This window comes from Lissotriton helveticus, chromosome 1_1, assembly GCF_964261635.1.
Source record: "Lissotriton helveticus chromosome 1_1, aLisHel1.1, whole genome shotgun sequence".
Taxonomy (NCBI): Eukaryota; Metazoa; Chordata; class Amphibia; order Caudata; family Salamandridae; genus Lissotriton; species Lissotriton helveticus.
The window spans coordinates 1,773,318,465-1,773,334,133 of NC_136057.1; the positions used below are offsets into that span (position 1 = coordinate 1,773,318,465).

Genomic DNA, 15,669 nt, shown 5'->3' on the forward strand with positions numbered 1-15,669 from the left:
TGGTCATTCTCTCTAATACCCTCTCCGGCGATTCCGGCAGTCGACTATTTAGTCATGAAAACTTTGTCTCTCCTCCGCTTGTTTGCGTCATATTTTATCACCCCCCTCAATCTAGGCCCGCCTTTTCAACCCTGGTAGGGGATATTCTTGCTAACTTGACAGTAAACAATGCACGTATTGTGATCCTAGGTGATTTTAACTATTGGCCTGGTGATCCTTTGGAGGACTCCATTCTAAGGAGTTTTCCGATCTACTTACTCACTTGAATTTGACTCAATTGGTTGAGTCACCCACCCATAAGTCTGGCCACATTCTCGACCAAATTTTGTCAGTTAATTTAGATGTTTCTTTACTCTCGGTTTTTCCTTGTTTGTGGTCTGACCATTATCTGGTTTCTATTTCCTTATCATTAAAACCCACTGCTAGTACTCCTCCACCTACTAATATTAAAGTGAGGAATTGGGGACGAGTTAATATTAATTCTTTGTGTGATTCGCTCTCTTCCTCTAGCCTGCTCAATGGAGACTATTTAGATTCCTCTCTAATTGACCAGGCCTTGGCTATTAACGCCTGGCTTACTTCATCTTGTGACGAGTTGGTCCCTTGGAGATCAATTCGACTTAAGCGCTCACATGATGCACAAAGATGGTTCTCTCCCTCTCTACAAGCTAAAAAACTCCAGCTTAGACGGGCAGAGCGTAAGTGGCGTCGGGGCTACGATCCATCTGACAAAATGACCTATTCCACTACTCTTAGGGAATATAAAAATGACATCCTTGCCGCTAAAACCCAATCCTTTTCTGCATTGATTCTATCCTCCCCTAATAAATCTAAGGACATTTTTTCTATTCTCAACAGTCTGTCTAAACTCGATCGAGTGACTGCCAAACCGCTTCCGTCCCAGGATCTATGTGATTCTCTTCAAGACTACTTTTTCACTAAAATCTCTACAATTAAACTACATATCTCCCCCCCTTCCTCCGCCTTTGATCCTCCTTTACCGCCTCCTAGCATACATTCTATTACGCATTTCCCCCCCATTTCGACTGAGACCTTTCTCAGTCTGGTGAATTCCACGAAATCGGGCTCTCCCACTGACAGCTGCCCTTCACACATCCTTCGGGAGATCTTTTCGATTTGTTCTGATCCACCTCTTGCCCTCCTTAATAAATCTTTGTCATTAGGTGTTGTCCCTGGTCTTTTCAAGTCAGCCAAGATTGTTCCGGTTCTGAAAAAGGTAGAGGCCGACCCTACTGTTCTTTCTAATTTTCGTCCCATCTCCTTGCTTCCCTTTCTGGGCAAGGTGTTAGAGAGATATGTCACTCATTGCCTGAGTTCTTTCATCGAGGCCTCCAATTATCTGGACTCCTATCAGGCCGGCTTTCGGCCTACCCACTCTACAGAATCAGTCATCCTCTCGGTCTTAGATGATCTGAGAGTGAGTGCTGACCATGGTTCCTCTCAGGGCCTGATACTCCTAGATCTATCAGCCGCCTTTGACACGGTCGACCATCTTCTTTTGGTCTACTGTGTCAAGTGTGCTGGCATTTCGGATGTTGCCCAGAGCTGGGTCTTTTCCTTTTTTGAGAACCACCAACAGGCGGTCCAGCTGTCCTCCTTTTCTTCTACTCCCCGAGCGGTAACCTGTGGTGTCCCCCAAGGCTCTGCCCTCTCTCCCCTTCTTTTCAATCTTTATATTTTTCCTTTAATCTATGCTTTGCGTCACCGGGAGGTCACAGTGTTTAATTACGCTGATGACCTTCAACTCATATTCACCTTTCTTCCTCCCCTGATTCTATTTCCCATTTTCAGAACACTATGATTTTTATCCAGGACTGGATGAGCACGAACCATCTGAAGTTAAATCCCGATAAGACGGAGCTAGTCCTGATCGGAGGCTCTCCCAATCCCTGGTGTTCCAACTTCTGGCCTTCCTTCTTTGGACCAGCACTTTCTGCGGCTAAATCTGTGAAAAGTTTGGACATTAAAATTAGTGATGACCTTTCGATGCATACCCAGATCAGCATGATTGTCTCTTCTTGTTTTCTATGCCTCCGTACCATTCTGAAGGTTTCCCGGTTTTTCACCTTTGATGCTCTGAAGTCTATCCTCCTTTCCCTTGTCATCTCTAGGGTGGACTACGCCAATTCTCTTTATATTGGCATCCCTGCTTACGAATTACGCCGACTTCAGCTCATTCAAAATCAGGCTGCTAGGCTGATTCATAGTCGGTCCAGATTCCATCCAGCTCTTCCGCTCCTGAGGCAATTGCACTGGTTGCCGGTTGCCCAAAGATGCCAATTTAAACTGGGGTGTCTTATTTTTAAATCACTGGCGGGCTTAGCTCTCCAATATGTGGCATCCAGGCTCTTAACCTACACTCCTTCCAGAAACCGACGGTCTTCCTCCAAGAACCTTTTGGTTGTCCCACGTTTTGTCAGGAAGAAACATGGGGGGTCGAGTTTTTCTTTCTTGGCTTCCAGGTTCTGGAATGCTCTCCCTGACAACCTTCGATTCTCTCAATCATATTTAGAATTCCGCAAAGGTTTGAAGACCTGGTTATTCACCAGAGCGTTTGAGGTCTAAGTGTTGTCTATTCTGTACCGCACTGTATTAGCGCCATGAAACCTTTTTGGTATACGCTCGCTTTATAAATTCCCTCAACTTCAACTTCAACTTCTATAGTTGGTAACGTATCAAAATGGCATGAAATAGGTTTGCACAGTCTACAATTGATTTGCACAGCCTGCAGCATGCCTTTATACCATGGGGTAGTTTTACATAGACTGAAATAGGTGTTCAAAGCCTGGAAAAGGTTTGCCTGACTTGGAATAGGGCGATCAATTCTAGCATAGGGTTACCCAGCTTTGAGTACGTTTATAGCTTGTAGAATTTGTTTGAACGGCCTGCAATACGTTTATGCAAATTATACAAGGTGTACATAGTCTGAACAATTTTTAAATGGCCTGGAATAGGCATATGTATACTAGAATAAATGTATTTATCCTATTTTCTGTTCACTTTACATTGAATGTGTTTACATAACCCTAAAAAGGTTTCTCAGGTTGTTATAGATGTAAATAAATTGGTACAAATGTAGTTGGACTGAAAAATGTTTGCATAACCTGTGAGTTTACATAGTATGAAAGAGTTCAAGGTAGCGGTCCACATAGTCTGTAAGATGTTTACATGCCCTCAAAGAGGTGTGCATACTAGTCCATAAGAAGTTTGTGTAGCTTGAAAGAGGTTTATTTAGCCTTTGAGTAATTTGCATAACTTCAAAGAGGGATCACTGAAAGAATATCGACTACCACAATATCGAGTACCCAAAATATCGAGGTGAAAATATCTACTACAAAAATATCGAGTTTGTATGTACAAACAGGTAAGTACAAAAATATCGACTACAAAATATCGTTTACAAAAATATCGTTGTAAAAAATATCGACTTTACTAAAAACAATGTTTAATTACATTAATATAAAAAATTAATTACTAAAATATAATTAACAATACTTAAAATAACTTTTAATAATTAAATATTTAATGAAAGTAAAAAAAATATATATTTTTAATCATATTTCTTAAAACATATATATATAGTAACAACATTTAATTAAAAAATAGGCAATATTGTATATGTACCCCAAAAACCCAAAACTGACCCTGAACCCTAAAAATACCCCTTTACCCAAAAACTAAAAACTGACCCTGAACCCTAAAAATAACCCTTTACCCAAAAACTGAAAACTGACCCTGAACCCTAAAAATACCCCTTTACCCAAAAACTGAAAACTGACCCTGAACCCTAAAAATACCCCTTGACCCAAAAACTGAAAACTGACCCTAAACCCTAAAAATACCCCTTTACCCAAAAACTGAAACCTGACCCTGAACCCTAAAAATACCCCTTTACCCAAAAACTGAAAACTGACCCTGAACCCTAAAAATACCCCTTTACCCAAAAACTAAAAACTGACCCTGAACCCTAAAAATACCCCTTTACCCAAAAACTGAAAACTGACCCTGAACCCTAAAAATACCCCTTTACCCAAAAACTGAAAACTGACCCTGAACCCTAAAAATACCCCTTTACCCAAAAACTAAAAACTGACCCTGAACCCTAAAAATACCCCTTTACCCAAAAACTGAAAACTGACCCTGAACCCTAAAAATACCCCTTTACCCAAAAACTAAAAACTGACCCTGAACCCTAAAAATACCCCTTTCATTTAACATAATTAGCAATTAATCAATTAAATAAAATTAATTACCAATTACATTTTAATTAATTAACAAACATTTTTTAATTAACAATTAATTAAATATTACTACCAATTATTAAATTAACATATTTAATTAATTATAATTAAATTACTTCCCACCCTATTCCCCTATAAACCCACAACCCGCTAGAGAAAATACATTATTTTAATTGACATAATTAGCAATTAATCAATTAAATAAAATTAATTACCAATTAAATTTTAAATAATTAACATATATTATTTAATTACCAATTAATTAATTATTACTACCAATTAATAAATTTACATATTTAATTAATTATAATTAAATTACTTCCCACCCTATTCCCCTATAAACCCACAACCCGCTACAGAATTAAATTACACAATAATTAAAAAAATAATTAATTTAAAAAAAAAAAAAAAATTGACACTTTTCACACATATTATAACATAAACACACTATAAATAATTAAATATTATTTAAAAAACTATATTTTTTACTATCTAGATTATATACTTGGATATTTTCACTGTCTATATTATTTACAGTCGATATTACTTCACTTACCTTAAAAACGATATTTTGGCTGTCGATATTCTGTCTAGTCGATATTTTCTCCAAACGATATTTAAAACTCGATATTCTGTCCAGACGATATTTTGGAGTCGATATTATGTCTGTGCACCTTCAAAGAGGTCTAAACAACATGTGAGAAATGTACTTAGACTCAAAAACTTTACATGGCAGGCAAGAAGATTACCCAGCCTGAAGGAGGTTTATGTAGCCTTTGACAACGTAGACCGGAAGAGCAAATGGAAGAAATGTGCCACATTAACAATCTCTCCCACCTTTTTTATAGAAGGAAATGGTGCAAAAATATAACTATTTCCAGTGTATACCAAAGCCTTAAATTTATCAGAATAAAACATTAATACATAAATTAGAGTCCAATGTCAATAAGGAAACTTCAAAGATCCGCCAGATAACCAGGTAGCAATGTCCATGGCCATTTTTTTTAACTACAGTTGATAGAGAAGCTTTCTAGGTTCAGCCTCCTAAATATGAAATGCTCAACCGGTACCATTTCAGACTAAACATGACTCCTGGCTCTGTTATAAACCTGTTGAATCACAGGCTGCTCGCTTAGAACTTGAAGGGCTGGGTCCATGATGTATCGTCTCCTTTTACAGCAGCAGGAAACCTTTTTAGATGTTGGTGTGTTCCTAACTTCATTAAAAATAGGTTTACAAAGTAATACATGCATTTGCACACACCAACCTATAACACGTTTGTTTGCATAGCCTCAAATAGATTTGCATTCACTACCCTGTAATATGTTTACTTAGCCTGAAACTGATTTTTTGCAGCAACCAGTAACACTTTTACACCCCCCTTGGGTGTGGAGTTGCATTCACTAACGTGTAATGTATTTACATTGTCTGGATTGTATTTGCATTCAGTAATCTTTAACATGTTTACACAGCCTGGAATGAGTGGTTTGCATAGAGTAACCAGTAGCAAACAGGGCCAGGCCATGTCATCCTTTTGAAATGAAAAGACCCTAGATCCTTGCAGAGCCCCCAACCCATGATGGAGAGAGGGTGGGGCCAATGCTCCGGCTGCAGGCAGCATCAGGCTCCTTCAGGAGCGGCTGCTACCGAACGGATGTGGGGGAGCTGAGCAGGGGGGAGCAAAGTGGGGCGGGAATTAAAATGAACCAATTACCTGGATGCGGCCAGCCAGCCGCCGCCTCTTTTCCGTCCTCTTCTCTTCTCCCGGGGCAGCAGGAAGCACGCAGCCTCCCAGACTCCCTGATCGATCGCAGTGCTGCCTTACAGCAGCGTTGTGATTGGTCTGATCGCCCTAGTTCAGAGCTCGGACAGGGGCTGCGAGGCTGGGCTTGTTCTCCATGCAGCCTGGTTAGGAAACATGCAAAGTGAGCATGACATTATGGCCGGCACGAGACGGCCGGCCTTAATGTCATGCCCACTTAGGAAGGGCCTAGCACTCCTCGCCCAGCCTCTAAACAGCCCAGCCCCGCCCCCAACCAATTGAGACAGTATGCTTCAATAAAATCATAATACCTTTAAGCTATTATCATTTTATTTTTTCGTTTTAAATTGCTCAGTGGCGCGACGCTCCGCCGCCTCAGCGGAGGAGCCGCCACTGTGCTCCTTTCCACAACTCAAAGTTCCTGTAATCTGCATGAACATTCTCAGGCGGTTGCAAACCAGAATGGGCAGAACAAAAAAATAAACAATAAGTGACATAACTACATACCTGTGACTGTCATTGCACATTCGACATCTTGTTGACACCAATGAAAAGAGCTGCAAGTAATCAGGAACATGTTTTTTTTTTGCCTGGAACATATTTGCAAGCCTTGAAAACACTTTACATAGCCTAGACTTCATTGGAATTGCCGGAGGTTAATTTGCAAGTATTGTAAAAAGTTTCAATAGCCTAGAAAGTGTTTATATAGCCTTATGTATATTTACATAATATGGAGGCGGGCTTTGGTGGGTTTCTTGGCCGGGCTCTCACTGCTGTTGTTGGTCGAAGGTCTGTCACATCTGAAGGAGTCCGCACTGCTCTCTCCTCGCCTTCCAATCCACCGCAGCCTCGGCCACCAAAACCTCCATCATGTCCAGCAAAAGAGCAAAGACCAAGACCACCAAGAAGCGTCCTCAGCACGCAACCTCCAATGTCTTTGCCATGTTTGATCAGTCCCAGATCCAGGAGTTTAAAGAGGCCTTTAATATGATCGACCAGAATCGAGATGGCTTCATTGACAAGGAGGATCTACATGACATGCTGGCCTCACTTGGTAAAAATCCAACTGAAGAATACTTAGATGCCATGATGAATGAAGCTCCAGGCCCCATTAACTTCACCATGTTCCTCACTATGTTTGGGGAGAAGCTAAATGGCACTGACCCAGAAGATGTTATCCGAAATGCTTTTCCATGCTTCGATGAGGAAGCATCAGGTTTCATTCAGGAAGATTATCTGAGGGAGCTACTGACTACCATGGGAGACCGGTTTACGGATGAGGAAGTGGATGAGTTGTTCAGGGAGGCACCCCTTGACAAAAAAGGCAACTTCAGTTACATTGAATTCACACGCATTCTAAAACATGGAGCCAAGGACAAAGATGATTAAAGAAATTTCCCAAACCTGCAATTCTATTCATGTTGCCCATGTGCACATTTCTGAGTTTCCTTCCCTCCTAGAACTTGTTGCATGTGTTTAGCTCTTCAGTTTTTGCCTTTGTATTTATGGATTTAATCCAAGCCACCCCGGTGCATTTGCAACTATGTAATCAACTGGAAATAGAAGGATGGCTCTGTTAACTGAGGGGGAAGGGAATTGGGGAGTAAAGACCAATTATACTTGGAAATCCATAACAAAAATCTCAGTGTTTCTGGTTAAGCTGGATTTTTACATTTTTGTAATAAAGCAGTTTTGAAATACAAAAAATAATAATATAGAAACGCTTTACACTGCCCAGTACAAGTTTAAATTGCCTGCAATTTGGATCCACGAACAAGAATGTGTATATAGAACATGGAATTCACTGTCAAGACATGTATTTAATTTGCACAGTCCAGAATAAATTCACATGGTCCAGAGTGTGTTTGATTAGCGTGGAAATGATTTAAATAGCATGGAAAAGATTGCACTGCTTCGATATGCTTTTGATATGCCTGGTATCGTTGTACACAGCAAAGGATTTGTTTACATTACTTACAACATATTTCTAATGCTTAGAACTCGTTTGCTTAGCCTTGACTTTTTTTAAATCATGACTTTGACACTCCTGTACACCGAATGGAATATGATATACAACATGGAACGTGAACATCTAGATGACCTGCACTTTACTTGAATAGTCTGAAATGTGTTTACATGGCCTCGAAATTGTTTACATAGGTTGGGGGTTTGTTGCATATCTTGAAACACTTTTACAAGAACTGAAATATAGTTTCCTCATGTGGAATATGTCTAATCGATATGGCCTGGGATATGTTGACATAGACCGAAATATGTTTACATACCCCGGATCTTCTTTGCAAATGCTAAAATATCTTTACAAAGTTTGGAGTGTGATTCATCTAAATGGACTGGAATGTATTTTCAGCGCCTAGAAAGTATTTACATAATTTAAACATTCTTTAGGGAGCATGGAACTTACTGGGAGTACATTTCACCAACAGTGCCTTGGAATTTGCTTACATTGGCTGGAAATGTTAGTATATCTTTAAATATATCATTAAAGCCCTTCAAATTGGCAAGATTCAAACAGAAAAAATAAGAAACTGAAACCAAGGCCCAAAGTAACTGAGAGAAGTAGTCAGAGGGCAGGTTTGTCTATTCAATACTTAATGAAATACCTCCACTTTAAAAAATAGTTTTGTCTATGTCGTAATTTAATTAATCGGTAATTACAGACACACGTCCTTATTTGTTACAAATCCTTGTAACATGAATGCATGCATGTGCAAGATTGACTTGCCTGATTCCTTGATTTAGAACATGTCTGCTATATTTCACACATTTAACAGGCAGTTTTCTTTCTGATGTCAGGCAGTAAGAAAAGGTAGATGTCATGTTATTGATGTCTGTGTCTATGTAGGGTTTTTGTAGAGCGCAGTGTGTTACCCCAGGCTGTATCATTGCACTGTAAACCCACAGATCGATTAAATTGTGCCCACTTGACGTGGATAAGGTTTAGAAGCAGATGGAGATTCAACGCTGAAATGCATAAATGTTCATTATGGAAGATGGTATTATTAGAGAAAATGAATACGAAATGATTGCACAAAGAGACGTTAACATAGCAATTAGCAAAATACATGTTTTGACATTCGCTGACTTGAACTTTAGAATCTACAGTCAGGCATCACGTCAAAGTCATCCTTATGCATTCATTTGCTGGCATTTTAAATATACTCCTCAAATGCCTGAGTGTTTGTGAATGCTTCCTCCATCACTTGTACGTGCAATTCTTTATGCAAATAGGAGTCTCCATCCTGTGATTTATTTGAAATACCCTATGCCAAGAAGACCTGGTCCGTGTGATGTGCGGCATTGTGCATCTTGCATCGTGCTGTGTCTGAATAAGTGTTTCCACTGTGTCGCATTGCATAGTTGAATAAATGCCTTCGTTGTGTGATATGGGTGAAATAAAATCTGTGACTAGGTGTCTCCCTGGTGTGATATGTGCAATATTCTGTGAGTGACCAGGTGTCTTCATTGGATTGGTCCTTTTTCGCCAAGATCGAATGCTGTAGCTGTAGGTTCTCGACCTTGGATTGGTGCATTTTCACAAGGATCCTCTGCAGTTCATTAGCTGCCTTGTATTGGTCCTTTTCTGTCAGGATCCTCTGCAGTACCTTCTTTGCTTTGAATAGGTCCTTTTGTGTCAGGATCCTCTGCAGTACTTTCTTTGCTTTGGATTGGTCCTTTTCTGTCAGGATCCTCTGCAGTACCTTCTTTGCTTTGGATTGGTCCTTTTCTGTCAGGATCCTCTGCAGTTCATTAGCTGCCTTGTATTGGTCCTTTTCTGTCAGGATCCTCTGCAGTACCTTCTTTGCTTTGGATTGGTCCTTTTCTGTCAGGATCCTCTGCAGTACCTTCTTTGCTTTTGATTGATCCTTTTCTGACAGGATCCTCTGCAGTACCTTCTTTGCTTTGGATTGGTCCTTTTCTGTCAAGATCCTCTGCAGTACCTTCTTTGCTTTGGATTGGTCCTTTTCTGTCAGGATCCTCTACAGTACCTTCTTTGCTTTGGATTGGTCCTTTTCTGTCAGGATCCTCTACAGTACTGTCCCTGCCGTGTATCGCTTTTCTACCTCCTGGAGACCCTGTAGTACCTTCTCTACGTCACATTGGTCAATTTCAGTAAGGATCCTCTGCAGTACCTTCTTTGCCTCGGATTGATTGTTTTCAGCCGGGGTCCTCTCTAATATCCTCTCCATCTCTGAATGCTCCTTTTCTCCTGGAATGTATCACCTTTACTGCCATGGATTGGCCCTTTTCTGTCAGGATCCTCAGCAGTATTTTCTTTGTCTCGGATTGGTCGTTTTCAGCCTGGGTCCTCTCCAATAGCCTCTTCACTGCTGATTACTTTTTTCCCTGAAATACTCTGCATCAGCTTTACTGTTGTGGATTGGCCCTTTTCTGTCAGGATCCTCAGCAGTAAATTCTCTGCTCTGGGTTAATCTTTTTTGCCATTGTCTACTGCAGTGGCTGCTCTGGCTCCCATTGGTTCTTCTTCACCAGGATCCCCTGCAGTCGCTTCTCTGCCTCCAATTGGCTCCACAACCTATTTTATTTATTGTCCCCAAGAAGAAACTCTTAATTTTCCTGGATTAGACAGGCCTGTCTCTGCTCCTCTAGGAATAATTCCTTCTTCAAACTGTTTGGCTTCCTTCGCTTTCATGCTTTAACTGGCGTGAAATAAGAAAAATACAATATTTCATGCCTTCCCCAGTCAATTTTCTGCTTGCAGACCTTAAAATACTCTCTTTGTCTTTTGGGCCCACGACTGTTAGCACCAACTACCCCCGAGCTCTTTTTTCATGGACGTTTTGGACTGGTTTTAGATTTCATTCCAAAATTTAGCAGATGGGTGCAGTTTTTATAACCGCATGGCCCTGCAGCGGAAGATCAGGCCTCTGCGGAATAGCATGAGCAGATCACAAGCTACATGTAGACGTTGAAGCGCAATGGTGGGACAGAGCACCCTTGCAGGGGTCCCTCTCCCTGTGGTCCTACTCTGTAGAGGAAAGACTCACGTATACGCTGAGCAGATGACCATTGTGAGAGAGTGCGGACCCCTGGGGACCCTACATTTTCTGTCCCTTCTGGATAAGAAACATTTAGACAATAAATGACTCTGGTGAAGGAGGGGACCTTCGGGGACCCTGCCGATAAATGTGCCTGCGGTGTAACCTGTTATCTTCTGCTGAATGATAGTTGTGAGGGGGCAGACTCTGGAAGGGCCACATTTCATGTCCCTGCAGCATGACTTGTTGTCCCTTTCTGCATAGGCGCTACACAGTTGGAATCTGAATGGCGCTAGAGAGGGAACTAGGGGGCATATTATCTTGGGTGGCGATAGGGAATTTTCGCTGCTTTAGCGGCCGTTTTTGGCCGCTAAGCCGCGATAATTCTATCACCCTATTAGCAAGCTGTCGCTAACAGCAGTTAGCGACAGCTTTTAGGTGATAGCAAGCTGTTTGGGGCCTGCTTTGCATGTTAGCGATATTTATCGCTAATAACATGCAAAGTGGGCGTACCCAAACTGTTTGCGACTGAAAACCTGAAAACAGTCGCTAACATCGCTATCGCCTATTAGCAAGGGAGGCGTAGCGATGGAAATATTCGCGCTAGGCGTGAATATCTCCAAATACTAACACCTGCCCAGAACAGTTCTTAGCCATGTTATCCAATGGGAGGTGGATAATATGGCTAAGAGCATTTCGTCGCTAATGCGTGAATATCGCTGTATTCTCAGTGATATTCACGCATTTCGCCGCTATCGCCGGAAAATGTATCGCTTTGGAGATAATCGTTGCTAATAGCACGTTATCTCAGCGATAAATTCCGGCGATGCTCAGCGATAAAAAAATCGTCGCTAAGCCTATTTAGCGATAAATATCGCTACTTGTTGGTAATATGCCCCAGAGTCCTTGGGGCCTCGCATTTCATGTGTCTGCTGTATGTGTCCCCCTGTAAATACAATGTAAATTTGGTATTTGGACGATAGAAGTGCGAGTATGACAAGCCAAGTCAAGTCAAAATATCTTTATTTGAATTGCAAAAGCAATCATAAAAGCAGAACAAAAAGGAAACATATGAGAAAGATGTCTTTGATTACAGCTAAACTTGTTTTCTACTTCTGGGTAAGAAAGGCTGGACCAGGCTATCTAGAAATTCTGGGTTTTGGCCTCTTAGTGTGTTGGGTATTAACTGAAGCACGGGCTGCAGGTTGTCCGGTATTTCTCGTTTTTTTATTTATTTACAGTATTCCCTTAATAAGGTGAGTAACTTGGAGTAAAAATTGTGTTAGCCCACTTCGAAAACGACCAGGGCTGGCTAGGTCTCCCTCTAACCAACCTGTGGCCCCTTTCCCTCTCTCTAAATCCCTCTATTTATTAGATCTTTTTTGAGCCCAGAATCCCTTGCAGCGACTTATGCAAATGAAGTTTTCTTCCATAACATTTCATTCTAAAACATTGTACATTCAATTTTGTCAAGAAATTACATGTGAGAAGGGAAAAGGTCCAGTTTTAGTTGAAATGTTAAGGGTGGGTCTGGTTGCTTCAAGTCTTATAGATTTAAGGAATAGCAAGCTTTGCGAATAGAGTGAAACATAACACGCTCCTCCCCCCCTTCCCCCTTCCCCGTTTCCCCTTCCCTCTTGTCCTTCTCTTCTCCTTTCGCAAAAAATATTTTGATCCAAAAAAACTTCTCATGGAGGTACTAAGTCCTGTTGTAAAACCACAATAATGAACCTGGGTCTGCAAAGGTGGGATCTAATAAGGGTGTTATAAATAGAGACAACCGAGGCCTAACCGTGGTGCTATGGGCCCTAATGCAATGAGGGAAATTGGCACCTGGATGTTGTTTGAACTGAGAAATGCAGCAATAATCAGGGTTTAGCAGGCCCCTTAGGGATCTGGTTCCTGGTGCCACTGAACCTGCTGCCCAAATGGAAGCCCCTCCCCTGCATGCCAACATCTCACAGCCTCTGAGCTCCTTATAGCATTCTCGGACTACAGACAACACAATAAAAAACAATGCAGTTAGCCACAAGCGCTCTTTGCCTTCCCTTGTCTCCTCTTTGAGACAGCAGACCTGCCTTCTCCAGAATTTAGTGTTCTAAGCTTGGCATGTGCCTTTGAGATATCTAGTACTCTGCCAACCAGCCATGAGTGCCCTCAAATCCTCAGCTGGAGATGGAACAGTAGTTGAAGGCAGTGCTTAATTTGAGTTGGTGGTTTCTGGTGCTCTGCACCGGCACTTAATCAACACGGGTGTTTTCACACGCACCAGTTAAGGACACATTCACTTAAGGTGAGATTACGTAATTTGCCCAGAATCACAGATTGTTGAGCTGATGCCGAGACTCGAACCTGGTTCCCAAGCTCCGAAGTTGGTTCCCAAGCTCCTAAATTGGCAGCTCTGACCATTATGCCACATCCTCTCCCAACTTTCATGGGTAGTAAAAACAGTAATCAATCTTTATTCCGCAGTAACTCCGCCATAAAAGAGATGGTATAATAAAAATCGGAATCGAGTTCATTAAGATACAAATTTCAGCATAAAGTAATCATACAAAAGCGACTATCATTCTCCTGGGGGTCTAGACCATCTTAGTCTTTAAAATTGCTCTAAGGAGTACCTAAACGCAACAATTAATAGTTGCCTGCATTTCATGTGGAATAAATACAATCATAAAATATTTGCTATCAATTTAATTCTGCTATCCACCCAACATATGTCCATAATATCCCTCCCAATCTTAGTCATATCTAGATTTCCTTGATCTTACCATTGCACTTAAAAAAATGCATAACAACACACAGTGTACGATCATTTTGTAAAAGTTGCAAATGCAAAAGGGCCTGATCACCATGGTTAGTAGCTGGTTCTGTTTTAGGCGGCGCTAACAGGAGAAATGGGCTGGTGCCAGCTGCCACCTGGCGAGAGCCCCGACACTTATTTTTTACACAAATTACCACTGGTTGAAGGTGTCATTGTGATCCCAGCATTGGTTTCCAGAGAGCCTGGAAAAGGTTAGGTCACAGGATGTTGCAGCCAGTGTATCAATGGCCCTAGTGCGAGCACAGAAATGGGCCCACTGGCCACTGAACTGTGAAATACAGAAATAAACAGGATTCAGTTGACCTCTCAGGCCTACGAGCTCCAGTGCCACTGCACCTGCTGCACTGGCGTCCCTATTACCCAGCATTGCAAGTTCTAGACTAAGCAATAGCTGAGCAGATCGTTTTATATGCATTCCATTATCAACAAGTACGGGTCGGATTAAGACAGAAAATAGGCCCAGAAGTAAAAATAAAAGTGGCCCACATCACCAAATGAGAGCTAAAAAGAAGGGCCGCATTTACAAATCGGGGGAGTTTTGAACTTGTAAAGATGCATTGTGTAGATGCTTCGCAAGGAATGGAAGAGTGCATGCATTTTTTTGCTTGCTGTAGGCCCTTTCTGTGGTACTGTCAGAGACATCGACAGCAAAAACCAGCCCAACCAGTGCTTTATGTGGGCCGGTACTGTCCGGTACTCAGTGCAGGCACTTTATTATTTCGAGGAGAGTGCCTGCACTTCTCAAGAAAGACGTAATACTTTTAATTGGAGAGCACCGGCACTTTTCAGAAACAATCAGGTACTCTGGTACAGAGTACCTGCACTTCTAATCTCCATTACCATCACTGAGCCCACCAGACCAAAAACAGCCAAAAAACGGGCCCAAACACTGACCTGTCGAACTGGCTCCGCACCGCCAGGTTTCTCACAGGCCAGTCCGACCCTGATCAAGTACTGGGCTCTGCCACGTGCAACAACCATTGTCCCAGAATAAAGAGGCTCTGTTAGGACGCTCATTTATTTAATGCGTTTTTACATAGCGCGAACTTTACCCAAAGGTGTCAAAGCGCTTAACAATAGGACCAGTTCTATTGCATAAGGACTTCAGAGTACACGAGTTACATAAATACAGTTCTTCAATAATGTCTGCTCTCGTGTAGCAGCCATTACATGGCATGCATTTCTTCATTTCAGAAGAGCAACTCTTGGCAGTGCCAGAGCTCTGGCCACGGGCCGCGTGCACAGAACAGCTCGTGATGGTGCAAGCATCGACTCGACGCCCGGGCTCATGGAGTTCTGCACAACTCACTCCCAGCAGCTCGCGCCGCGTGGACAGCGGCGGCACTGCTGCTGATTGTGTAGTCTGAGGTCGTGCGTGCTTGGAAACAAGTGTCACTTCAAAGAACAGAGCAGCCTGCTGCTTCCTTCCTGCTATCCTGCCCCTCCACCATTCCCTCTCTTTCTCACCCTCCCCTCCTGTCCCCCCCCCCAATTTTGCTCTCTCTTTTTCTCTGTTACATCTTCTCTATTTTCTCCTTTTCTTTCTCTCTCCTCTCTCTCCCTTTCCCACGTCTATCTATCCTCTCTCCCGCTTTGCTTCCCTCTCCTCCATCCCTCCCTTTCTCGAGTGTCTCTGTATCTCACTCCTTCTCGACTCCTCTTTCCTTCCTGCTCGCTCTCATCCTGCTGCCAGGCTTGTGTCGCCCCCTGGCCCCCCTCACTCTAAGGTGCCCTGTGATATGCCATCCCTCGTGCCTGCGGCGCGGGCACGCGCAGCGCCCCCCTCCGCACACCGAGGCATCC

At 42.2% G+C, this 15,669-nt stretch overlaps 1 protein-coding gene and 1 pseudogene across 1 annotated transcript in view; both read left to right on the forward strand.

Moving 5' to 3' along the window:
* GRIN2B (glutamate ionotropic receptor NMDA type subunit 2B) overlaps window positions 1–15,669 on the forward strand; it is a 493,334-nt gene that overhangs the window by 124,636 nt on the left and 353,029 nt on the right. The window lies entirely within an intron of this gene.
* On the forward strand, window positions 6,842–7,555 carry LOC144752206 (myosin regulatory light chain 2, smooth muscle minor isoform pseudogene; annotated as a pseudogene).